The sequence below is a fragment of the Echinops telfairi genome, unplaced genomic scaffold (genome assembly GCF_000313985.2).
Source record: "Echinops telfairi isolate 266 unplaced genomic scaffold, ASM31398v2 ScPeMD7_2291;HRSCAF=2852, whole genome shotgun sequence".
Taxonomy (NCBI): Eukaryota; Metazoa; Chordata; class Mammalia; order Afrosoricida; family Tenrecidae; genus Echinops; species Echinops telfairi.
The window spans coordinates 20,538,587-20,550,331 of NW_022106189.1; positions in this window are offsets into that span (position 1 = coordinate 20,538,587).

Below are 11,745 nucleotides of genomic sequence, written 5' to 3' on the forward strand. Positions count from 1 at the left end.
CGTTGGTGAAGAATATTGAAAATACCACGGATGGCGAAAGAACAAATCTGTCTTGGAAGGGTACACCCAGAAGGCTCCTCAGAGTCAAAGATGGCGGGTACGTCGGACATGCTGGCAGGAGAGACCAGTCCCTGGAGGACACCAGGCTTGGGAAAGAGGAAGGGCAGCTAGAAAGAAGACTCTTGTGAAGACAGATGGACACAGTGGCTGCAGCAACGGGCTCCAAGGTAAGAACAATTGTGAAGGTAGCACAGGACAGGGTGGTGTTTGTTCTGGGGTACGTCGGGGCGCTGTGAGTGAGAGCAGGCTCCCTGACCCCTAACAACAACAGCAGCAGCAGCAGCAGCAACAATGATTGGGCCCTTTCTTCCTTCCTTTTTTGATTATTCTCTCAGCAAGCTGGATTCACGTCATAACATTTCTTTTTTTATGTCTATTAATTAAAAAATACTTTTATTGGGGGCTCTTACATCTCTTATCACAATCCATACAGTCCTCCAGTGTGTCAAGCACATGTGCACATATGCCGCCATCATCATTTCAAAGTGTCCTCTTCCCACTTGAGACCCTGATATCAGCTCCCCATTTCTTCCCCCTCCCTCCCCAGCCCACCCTCCCTCATAAACCTTTGCTAAGTTATAGATTATTTTTTCCATATCTTACGTCCTCCTCCGTCACCCCTCACCCACTTTTCTATTATTCGTCCCCCTCGGAGGGGGTTCTAGTTGATCCTTGTGATCCATTCCCCCTCTCTCCCCCCACCCTCCCCTAATCCTCCTGGTGTCTCTACTCTCATTGTTGGCCCTGAGGGGTCTGTCTATCCTGGATTCCCTGTGTTGTGGTCTCTTATCTGTAGCAGTGTGCTTGCTCTGGTCTAATCCGATTTGTAAGGTAGAATTGAGGTCATGATAGTGGGGAAGGAAGCACCGAGGAGCTAGAGGAAAGTTGTGTGTTTCATCGGTGCTATACTGCACCAACTCGCTCATCCATAACATTTCTTAAAGATCTTTCTGTTAGGTTTTTCGGGTGGGTAATATCTCGTTTCTTGGCTTCACACTTGTGATCCAAGTGAGTTTTTATGAAGGATGGGAGAAGTTTCAGGTTTTACAGTCTCAAAAGAGCACACGCTATTTCAGGAAGGCATGCTGAGCCTCAAGGAAGCCGTGCTGGGGCCCACAACTGAACACGGGTACCTTGTGGGACTGCGCGCCCACACATGGTGAACTGAGATCAGAGAGACCTTGCACAGCAGAGTGGACGCAGGAGCAGGGTAAAAGAATTCTCTCCGACCTTTCCACTGACCGGGAGCGGGGATCAAAGAGAGTAAGTGAGAAGAGATTCTGTGGGCCCCAATAAGCCTGGAGCAGGCACTGAGGGGGCCCTCACTCAGGTGGTGCACATCCACCTGCCTCTGACCAGGAGCAGAGTGAAAAGAGACTGGCTTCCCGCTGCCAGGGTATTTTAAACCTCTGGCTGGGTAAGTGTGGTCGAAGGTGTCCATTGGCTGAATTAAACCCACCTGGGCCTAGTATGGGCCGCCCAGGTGTAACGCCCACCTGGATGGGTGGGTGGGTGGAGCCTGAATTGGAGCATGCCCAGTTAAAGTCTTCATGGGTGGCTAATGTTCACCTGATTTTCCTTCCCAGCTCGTAGGGGGGCTGTGCAGACATGGGAGGGACAGCCCCCTCTATTCCTATCCTGGCTACCTAACATTTCTATACCAGTACATTTCTTTTTAAAATCATTTTACTGGGGGCTCTTACAGCTCTTATAACATTCCATATATCAAAAATAAATAAATAAATAACATCCATCCAGCAATTGTATCAAGCGTATTTGTACATATGTTGCCATCATCATTTCCAAAACATTTTCTACTTGAGCCTCTGGTATCAGCTCCTCTTTTGGGGGCCCTCTTTCTTAAAAGTGGCCTGGGGCATCTCGTATGGGAGGGTGGATGAGAGAATCCATAGACTCAGAGATTCCGGATGAGACCTGACCCCGGGCTGGACAGCATCTATGTGCTGTTTCTGTTTCACCGCCATCCTGTGAGTGTGCTGCTGTTAATCTCACAGTAGGAAAATGAGGACAGGTGATCAAGGCACAGGCCCAGGGCCACACACCTGGGAGGTCTCAGAGCCCGGCTATGACTCCTTCATTTACTCTTGTCATGATGAAGCGCTCAGCTGCTAGCCTGACCTAGAGGTGCCTGAGCAAGGCCTGGTGACCCACAGTTGAAAGGTCACAGCATGGACAACCCGAGGGAGCCAAGGTCCAGACACTCCCCAGACCACCATGAGTGAGACTCCACCTACAGGGCAACTGGTAAGGACAATATGGTCCTAAACTGAGGTCCCTCCTGGCTGCAGCCTAGATTGAGAGAAGCTAGTGTGGTAGTTACATAAACTGTTGTCAATTTGAGAGGATTAAGAGTGAAGGGGTGGAGTTTAGCCTGTCAATCAGATTGCAGCTTGATGACCTCATTTGGAGGTGCTAAGGAGATAAATAGCTTGTTGGAGGTGGGACACATGTTTACTCCCAGAGAGACATTCTTGTTGACAAGCCACGTGGAGACAGGCTGATGACCGTCAGAACCTCAGAGCTGCAGGAACCACATGGAGACCACTACCAGCGCTGAGAAGCCTCTACTGCCAGTGAATCCACAAGACTTTCCACCCACTGGCCTGTGATCGTCCTGCATTCGGTGTCATTGCAGTGTTTCGTGAGTCTGAAGAGGGCTTTATAGATTGACATCGGACATATGGGCTAATATCGGCCTTATGGATTTGATCTGGACTGGGCTGGGATGTTTTCTCAAAATTTAATTGCTCTTGTATATAAAGCTCTTTCTTATCCACATATGCGTTTCCCTAGATTTGTTTCTCTAGTCTAACCGGACTAATACAACTAGGTTTTCTCGCAGTTTGATGTGGTTTATCTAGTATCCGGGGGGAATGGGGACAAGGGGGTACCCTCCCACATTCATCGTGCAGACCACTGGGGTGAGCAGCCTCCGAGTGAGGACAACATCCTGAGAGATGATGGTATGTGGCTTTCCCAGGGTGGGGAACTACAGGGGACTTGCTCTCCTCCCTGCCTGGGGGACGGAGCTGGACACACTTGTCTTTAAAGTGGGCACGTCCAGACTGTTTGCTGGGGTGCAGGCGCAGGTGCAGGCAAGCCTTCCTAGAGGAGGCAGGACTTGTGCTGGTCCTTGAGGGTGGAGAGGGGCTGGGGCTGTGCAGGGGCAGCTGGGACAGAGCTGCCTGAGTCTGGGAAGCAGAAGTCAGATGGGGCCAAATTAGGAAGTCGATGGGGAGCCGCTTTAGAGCAGGGGGCTGTCTCAGCGGGAGTGTCAGAAACTGCAGTGCAGAGGCAGCCGGCCACTCCCATTCCAACCAAAGTCGCACGCAGTGAGGACCAGCCCAGCCCCGTCCAGGCTGGGCCATGGCCATGGCGGGCTGCTGGCTGGGCAGGGCCTCAGCCTGAGGAGGAAGATGAGCATCGTATAGAGGCGTCCAGGAGACGGGGAAAAAAAGGAAGGTCTTGAAGGTCAAGGTCTGGGTCATGAATGCAGAAAACCCCAACCAGCTGTTGTGGTGTCCCTGCAAAGGGACTGGCTCTGTAAGCCTGGCTCCCCACTCCTACCCCCATCCCCATCTCCTTCTGCTAAAAGCCACCTAGCTGCTGGGCTGGGCTGAAGGGCCCTGGGGCGGAGGCAGAGAGGAGGGGCCCATGTTGAGACATGACTGGGTTTTGCTGCCCTCATCTGCCCCTGGGGGTAGCAGCGCACATTCCTCAGTCAGGATTTTCTCAGGGCCCAGGTGAGCGAGCACCCTGCTCCCCTCACACGGGCCCCAGCTGCCCTGCCCTGGTGGGGGCGGGTTGTTGCGGCTCCATGTCCAGGGGGAGCCTTCTAGTTCTGCCCATGTCTTCTGAGCCGCTGACAGCTAGGCCCTTCTCGAGAAAGATCTGTTACCAGCCTGCTGACCGAATGAGACCCTGTCCCTGTGAAAAATGTAACAGCTTTACCCAGCCCTGCTAGTGACATAGCAGCGTTACCTTGTAGAAGCCCCACACTACCTGGGGACCAGGAGCCCTGGTGGTGTAGTGGGTCATGCATTGGGCTGCTAACTGCAAGGTCAGTAGTTCAAAACCTCCCGCTGCTCTGAGGGAGGAAGATGAGGCTTTCTGTTCCCTGAGAATTTCATAAACCCCTGCTCCCACAGGGGTTCCTGTAGTCTCTCTACTGGGTGTATACATCACGGAGGGAAGATGACCAGGACCATATTCCCTAACTTATAACAGAGGGAATCTGGAAAGCTAGTATTCCATGGTGGGAAAGCCACCACGTTGGTAAGTTAAAGTCCAAATATGTGATCCTGCTTTAAATGTCATTCCCACCGATTCTCCCCTAACAGCTATGTACCTTAAAGTGAGCACATGGTTGATTCTATCTCCCTGTAGAAGCAGACATTGTTGTCATCTCCTCTCGCCTCAGCACCCATTCCCCTCATACCTTCCCCCAATGTAGGTATTGGGTTTCCTCACCTGTGAGCTCAGGGACTCTACTGTGGTTACCACCCACCTTGTGACATATGTAACTATTGAATATGCATGTCTTATGCATGTCGTCTTGAATATGCATGTTTTATGGCTACCTACATATATCCCAAGCACTCTCTTCTCCCACCTCCACGCAGACCACCAAGAGGGGCTATGGTGAGCATGCTACCATGAATTGTGTCTGACTCCTTTATTTTACCCTCTCTCCTATCCTATCTTCCATGACTTTACTACGATCTTTATATATTATCGGCGTACAATTGTGCCTATGGACCTGTGGTCGTCAGAGGCTGATTTACTCTGACACACTACACAAACCAAGAAGACAATGCCAACAGACTTATGCACACCTATGTTTTTTGCAGCAATTTCCATAATACCAAAAATGTGGGAACACCCCCAACCCCCAGAATGGATCCACAAGGTCTGGCACATGATTACTAGAGAATATTATCCATCAATAAAAAAACAAAAAACAGAGGGGAGGGAGGGGGGAAATGAGCAACTGATATTAAGGGCTGAGGTGGAGGGCAGATGTTTTGAGAATGATGAGGGCAGCAAATGTCCGTATGTGCTTGACGCAATGTATGGATGTATGGATTGTGATGGGAATTGTACAAGCCCCCAATAAAATAAAATGGAAAAAAAAAAACCAAACAGAAAAACATCGGCGACTCTCGAACTCTGCCGGACACGGGCAGAGCTGGAGAACGTTAGAGCCCTAAGCTTTGCCAAGAGTCAGTCCGACAAAGAAAAAATGCTTACTAACACCACAGTTACAGGGAACAGCACAGAAAGAGCCACGCGGTTCCCACCGCAAAAGACAAGACTGTGATGACTACCCAGGGGCCAGGGAGCAGGGAGAGGGGAGGGAGAGGATGCTGGGGTGGGGGGTGGGAGCGGAAGAAAGAGAACCACATCTATGGAGTGAATAAGGGGCTGTTGTTCCAGATCTTATTTTGGAGGATGGGCTGTTTAAATACAGACAGTATGTGTCTTTAACAACCCCCCTCCGCACCAAAACAACCCCCCAAAAACAGCTCTCCGGATTCCTGAACCCTCAAACCTAAACAGTGGTTTGAGTGGCTTTAGGAAAAAAAGAAAGGCGAAGGCAAACTGAACCAGACTTGAGGTCTTTAGGGGCAAACGCGTTCATCTCCAGCCAAGAAGCCGAAGAAACCCACAGGGGCGGTTGACTCCGGGCTAAGGAATGGCTGTGGCTCAGCATCCACTCGGCGAGTTGACTCTCTGGAGACCTGGGGTGCAGTTGGATCATTTGGTATGGCTCTTCGGGCGCATGGCTAGGTGGGAACGTGCCAGTAGAGAGAGGGGGGACTGTACTCTGAGGGCTCATCAGTTTTGCCCTTCGGCTGGGTATAGAGTGAACCACCGGAGGCGCAGGGAGGAGAACGCCGTGACCTCTGAGCGAGACAGCAGTGAGAGGTGGCATGTGGAGCGCAGAGCGGAGCTTCCTGGCCCCGGAAGGAGGGGCTGAGTGTCTTCTGCTAGGAGGCTGGTGTGCAGAATGGAGTGGCCTTTGGGCATTTATCAGTGAGTGCCAAAGGAGCTTTGGAACACTGCTTGAGCAGAGCAGAGGCCGAGGGCCCTATGACTGAGAGGCCAATCACTTGAGAGACACACGCCCCTTAGCGTGGTGTTAGGCCAGGCTGGCTAGAGAAACACATTCAGGAACACGCCTATATGCATAAGAAAGAGCTTTACATGAAGAAGTACCATAATGATCTATCAAGAAAGCAGCCCCGCCCATTCAGACTCAAGTGTAGAAGTCTGATACAAATCCTTAAATCCCTCTTCAGACTCGCACAGCCACGTGTTAGGATGCAGAGCGCAGGAAGGTTGCAGGCTGGTGGGAGCAGAGTCGTGTGGATCCACGGTCAGTGGAAACATGGCAGGGCTCTGACCCCTCTCAGGGCCGGTGGCAGAGTCCCAGCAGGCAGGAAGGCAAGGGGGAGCGAAAGCGGGAGTTTCCCTGTTTCTCCAGTCAAGAGAAGGTCACGCCCCCAAGGAGGCATCATGGACCAATTGGATTCCACCCTCCATTTTGAGTTACATTTCTGCATACCCCGAATTTTTTATTTTATTGGTTTGGTTTGGTTGCATTAAGCACGTTACTTTTAAGAGTTTTTGTTTATTTGTCTTGTTTTTTTTTATTCATCATTTTACTGGGGGGCTCTTACAAATCTTATGACAAGTCATCGTTCAATTGCATTAAGCACACTTGTACATATGTGGCTACACCTTTATACAACTTCAGGTTGACATAAAGTTATCTGACTACTACATAAGGTGAAGAAGAGGTACTGTGGACCAAAGAACTACACCCTAGCCTTTCTGATCCAGACTTGTAACCTGTTAGCTTCCCTAATAAACCCTAATAAACCACCATGGGTGAGTATTCTCTGTGAGTATTGCCTGCATCACCCTATTATCAAGCTCAGTAGAAGGGTACTGTGGGCGGGACGGTTAGAATCAGAACCGGGCAAAGAAAGCTGGAGATGGAGGCATGTCTAACACCTCCCTAGTAGATATCGGCTCTGGACTGATGTGACGTTGGATTCTCCCTTCCCCTCATGTAGTCAGAGGAGGCCAGATAGTTGGGGGTTCAAACCCACCCAGCAGTGCCTGAAGACAGACTTGGAGAACTGCTTCTGGAAGGTTCTGGCCTTAACCATCCTACCCCTGCACCCACAACCTCATTCGGAGTTGCTGGTAACTAACAACTACCCCAGTGTGAGATGAGACTCTCACGATACAAAGGGGAAACCGAAGCGCTTAAACCACTGGCCGGTGACTCTGGTGGTTCAGGGTTTCCATCCCTGCTTGCCCCGGCTTCCTACCCACATGACCACCATCCTCCCGTGGATTGTCAGGTCAGGCGGGGGCTTTCCTTTTGGTCTGCAGCCAGGTAGGGAGCTCCTCCCTCGGCCCGGCCCCACGGACACCCAGCAGAGGTGCAGCCTCCCAGGAAACGCTGCAGGCCTGAGGTCCAGGGGCGGGGCTGCCGAGGCTTTCATCTGAGAGGAAGCTTTAGAGGCTGCTGGGAGGGAAAGAAGAAGTGAGGGGTCCTGCCGGGCGGGGTGGGCAAGGGTTCCAGAGACGCTAACGCAGGAAGAGGTGTGTGGCTGTGTGGGTGAGCAGTCAGAGGCGGCCCAGGGGCTCCGGCTGCCCCTCCTGTCTGCAGACTACGGCAGCAAGACCACTGACACAGCTACAGCGGCTTCCAGGTCAGCACTCAGCCCTTATCTGCAGCCCCCTCACAGTCACTGGTGCAGCCTCCCCTGGCCAGGCCTGCCTGGTGACATCCTGGGAGAAGCCAGCTGGACACCCCCTCTCATTCCCTTCACCGGATCCTACCCCATCCCGCCCCAACTCTTGGAGAATACAGAATCAATGTTTGTAAGAGGAGCTAATTTATAGGAATGGTTAGATCACACTTTGGGTTTACATCTTTGCTATTTCAGGTGACTTGGGCTAGGTTAAGGTGACCAGACATCCCGCTTTTGGTGGGACAGCTCCGATTTTTGGTGTTTTAAAAAAGTCCCGATATTTGGAAAGAAAGCATGACAAGGTAGGGAACGGTCTATTTGGTCCATATGGACCAAATTTTTAATGAAGGAACCACCCCCCCCACCCCCCCGGTCAATGGTGTCCCGCTTTAAATCTGGTCACCTTAGGCTAGCTATTTAATTTTTCTTTTTTGTGTGTGTGGGGGGTGTCTTAGTCTCCCCATCTGTAAAATGGGGCTAGTCCCTGGGTGGAAGGCTCAGCACATGGAGTCTGTACTTGGTGAATCAGAAAGGGAATAATTCCTCCCAGAGCAGTCTGGGCTGCAGCCTGGGGGGAGCACAGCAGAGTTAGAGGCTGGGGCTCCAGGAGGGGGTTGGCAAAGGTTTGGTGGGGGCAGGTGGGGTGGGGAGGACTGTGTTCTGATAGGGTGGCAGCTTGGGGACCTGATGTCATAGCTCCATTCCCAGGAGTGTGGTAATAATTGTTGGAGTCTTTCCCCTCCTGGAAAACAGGTCTCCCTGGCCTATTTTCACAGATGAGAAAACCCAGGCCCAGAGAGGGCACGTTCCTTGCCCAATGTCCCGCAGCCCAGGCACGGAAGACTGGAGTTGGTTATCCGATTCGTAGTTTCCAGTGGCTCTGTCCTGAGCCCCACCTGTCTCTTCATCTCTCTCTTGGCCTAAAATGGGTCTTACTACTTTGTCCATCTGGCAACTTGGCTACCCAAGTACCTTGGGGAGGTTGCAGCCCAGAGCAAGGAAAGCGCTGGGCTTGGAGTCCCAGCTGTCCACTGGACAGCCTCATGCGCACGTGAAGTTTGTGTTTTGTTCAGTGTCCCCACGGTCACTTGGAGCTGTCTCGCAGGTCAGGCCAGGGGTCCCTGAGTCCCGGAGGGCCCCGAACAGTGAGGGCAGAGGCGGTAGGGTCAGGGTTCACGGTGGCCTCTCTGAGGAGAGGGATGGTGGAGGCCCTAAGCAGAAGTGAGAGGGAGGCTTCGGCCTGGGAAGGGGGTGGAGACCACAGCTTCTATTTGGGGCGACTGAGCAAAGTATCATTTCTGCTTCGATCTTGATTTCCCTCTGCCCTCTGCCTTTCTGGGAACAGTATGGCCCGAGAGCCTGGGGACCTTGACTCAGGTCCAGACCACAGAGGAGGTCAAATCTGCCCCTCTTCCTGGGCCTCTGTTTCCTTGCTCACCCAGGGAGAAGGTGGACAAATGGCCTGAGGCCCTTCCTGCACCAACTGTCCTTTGCAACCGAGTCTCCGCTCGGTGAACTGAGCCGAGCTGCTCTGGGTCTTCCTCGCTCGCCTCAAACCTGCCTCTCAGGTGTCTTCTCTGAGCTGCCCAGAGGGTGAGTGACCCACCTGCGGTCACATCAGCCCCTCCAGAGAAACCCTGACTGCGGTCAGGTCACTTCCAGCTCAGAGCAACCGGAGTAGGATGGAGTAGACCGGTTCCGTCCGGTTTCCGAGACGGGAATCTCGATTGCAGCAGACAGCCTCATCGTTCTCCCAGGGAGCGGCTGGGGAGCCCAAATCAGCAAGGAGCGGCTGGGGAGCCCAAATCAGCAAGGTTTTGGTTAGTGGCCCAGTGTTTAACTCACTGCGCCTCCTGGGCTCCTCTCTCTCTCTCTCTCTCTCTCTCTCTCTCTCTCTCTCTCTCTCTCTCTCTCGCTATCTCTTTCACACATACACATTTCTTTTTTTTCTTTTTTCACACGCACATTTCTAAGATAAAATCTGAAAGAGATACAAAACACTGATCACCGTGGTGATGCAGGGAGGGGGGAAGGGTTGCTTGCACCCATCTCACCCTTTACAGCAGTGGGTCTCAACCTTCCTCATGCCGTGACCCTTTAATACGGTTCCTCCCGTTGTGGAGACCTCCGATCCAAAAGATATTTTCGTTGCTACTTCATCACTGTCATTTTGCTACTGTGATGAATCATCATGTAAATATCTGATAGGCAGGATGTATTAGGCGACCCCTGTGAAAGGGTCGTTTGACCGCCCCAAAGGGGTCACGACCCACAGGTTGAGAACCGCGGCTTCACAGCGACAACGTTCTCTCCCTGTTCTCTCGATTTCTGTCACCGCGGCAGTCCCTCTGTCAGCTCCCCAGAGGGGCTGCTCTCACTCAGTGTCATTTTCCGGGAGGGCCCCCGGCTGGAACACGCTTCAGCGGTTGTTTATTTTTGTCACTTGGCAGGGTTGCTAGGCCTGAAGGGATCACGGTGCATGTGACCGTCCGGCCGCTGAGGGGTGATGTAGTGGGTTCTGGTCTGGAGCTTTGGCACGCAAAGCTTCTGCAACCTTCTGATACCGGACTTTGTGCAGAAGATGTGAGTTTTCATTTGTCGGCACGTGGAATTTTCCAAGAAACTCAAATGTCTCCTCCGTTGACACTTGACACGTCTTTATGTAGTTTCCAAGGTTCCTTTATAAATAACAATGCCGCCATAAGATACACACTCAAAGGAGATCCCTGCACTTGCCCCTTTCCCTCTCATTAGCTACATTTGCACATTGAGTTTTCTCAATCAAAGGATATTCTGAAGACAAAGTTGGAAAAGGTTGGGCCCTTGATATTGCCCCGAGGAGGGGAAGTAGTTTGCCTGTCTACACACTGGGCCAGTGATATTATATTATGTTACGCTGTATTTCAAATCGATTGTGTCCTATTTCAAAATTTTCATATACTGTTATATTTCAAATCCCTTCGACACCTTGTGGTCACACAGGCTGTGTGCTTCTTCGTTTGGCATTTCTAACTGGAGTGCCTGTCTTATTTCATGGGAAGGGTTCTTTGTACAATCTAGATCTAAGCCCTCGATCAGATATAGTGAAACCTGCAAACGCTGGAACCTGAATCAGGCAGAAACCTGTCAGGGAAGAGAAATTCGAAGACTCCATTTGGAGCGATTAGTAGAAGAGTGGCAAAACCTCACCCCGTCAAACCCAGGAAACGTGCGGGACCCGGAGAACCAAGGTTGTCTCGGTGACGCGGGCTCCCAGAGGTGCCGCTGTTTACCTTCGAGACGATTTCCTCCTCCTCTGTCTGTGGTTCGACTCTCACTGACTTAACAGTAACCTTTAGAGACTGGCCTTGAAACACTGATGAGACACACCTTAAAATCTTTCTCTTATACATTGTGGTTTTTGGTGTTGTTTCTAAAAAAACTTTGTCCAACCCAAGACCAGAAAGACATCCCCCTTTATTTTCTTTTGGAAGTTTTATCGGTTTAGGCCTTGATGTGTAGCCCTAGATCTATTTTGAGTTAAATTTTGCATATGCTGCCAGGTGTGTGTGTTAGTCTGGGGATTTCTGGAGAAACACATGTGTAATAAAGACATTTATATCAAGAACGCAGCCTACACAGCTGCAGAGCAACAGGTTCAGTGCGGCTTAAGTCCATGGGTCAGATACCCTTCCTGACTCAAGCAGTTGTCAGCTCTGGGGAACCAGGAAGCCAGAAAATGGACCAGAATGCAGGAGGGTGAACTAGGAGATGGAAAGACACAGGCTGGTGGAGGCAGATTTGAGTGGATCCAAAGCAGGCAACGAGGCAAAGTTGCCGCAGACGGCTCCCAGGGCTGGTAGGCCATGTGGCAGGCCACCATCCTAAGTCCCAGATACAGGATCCTGCCCAG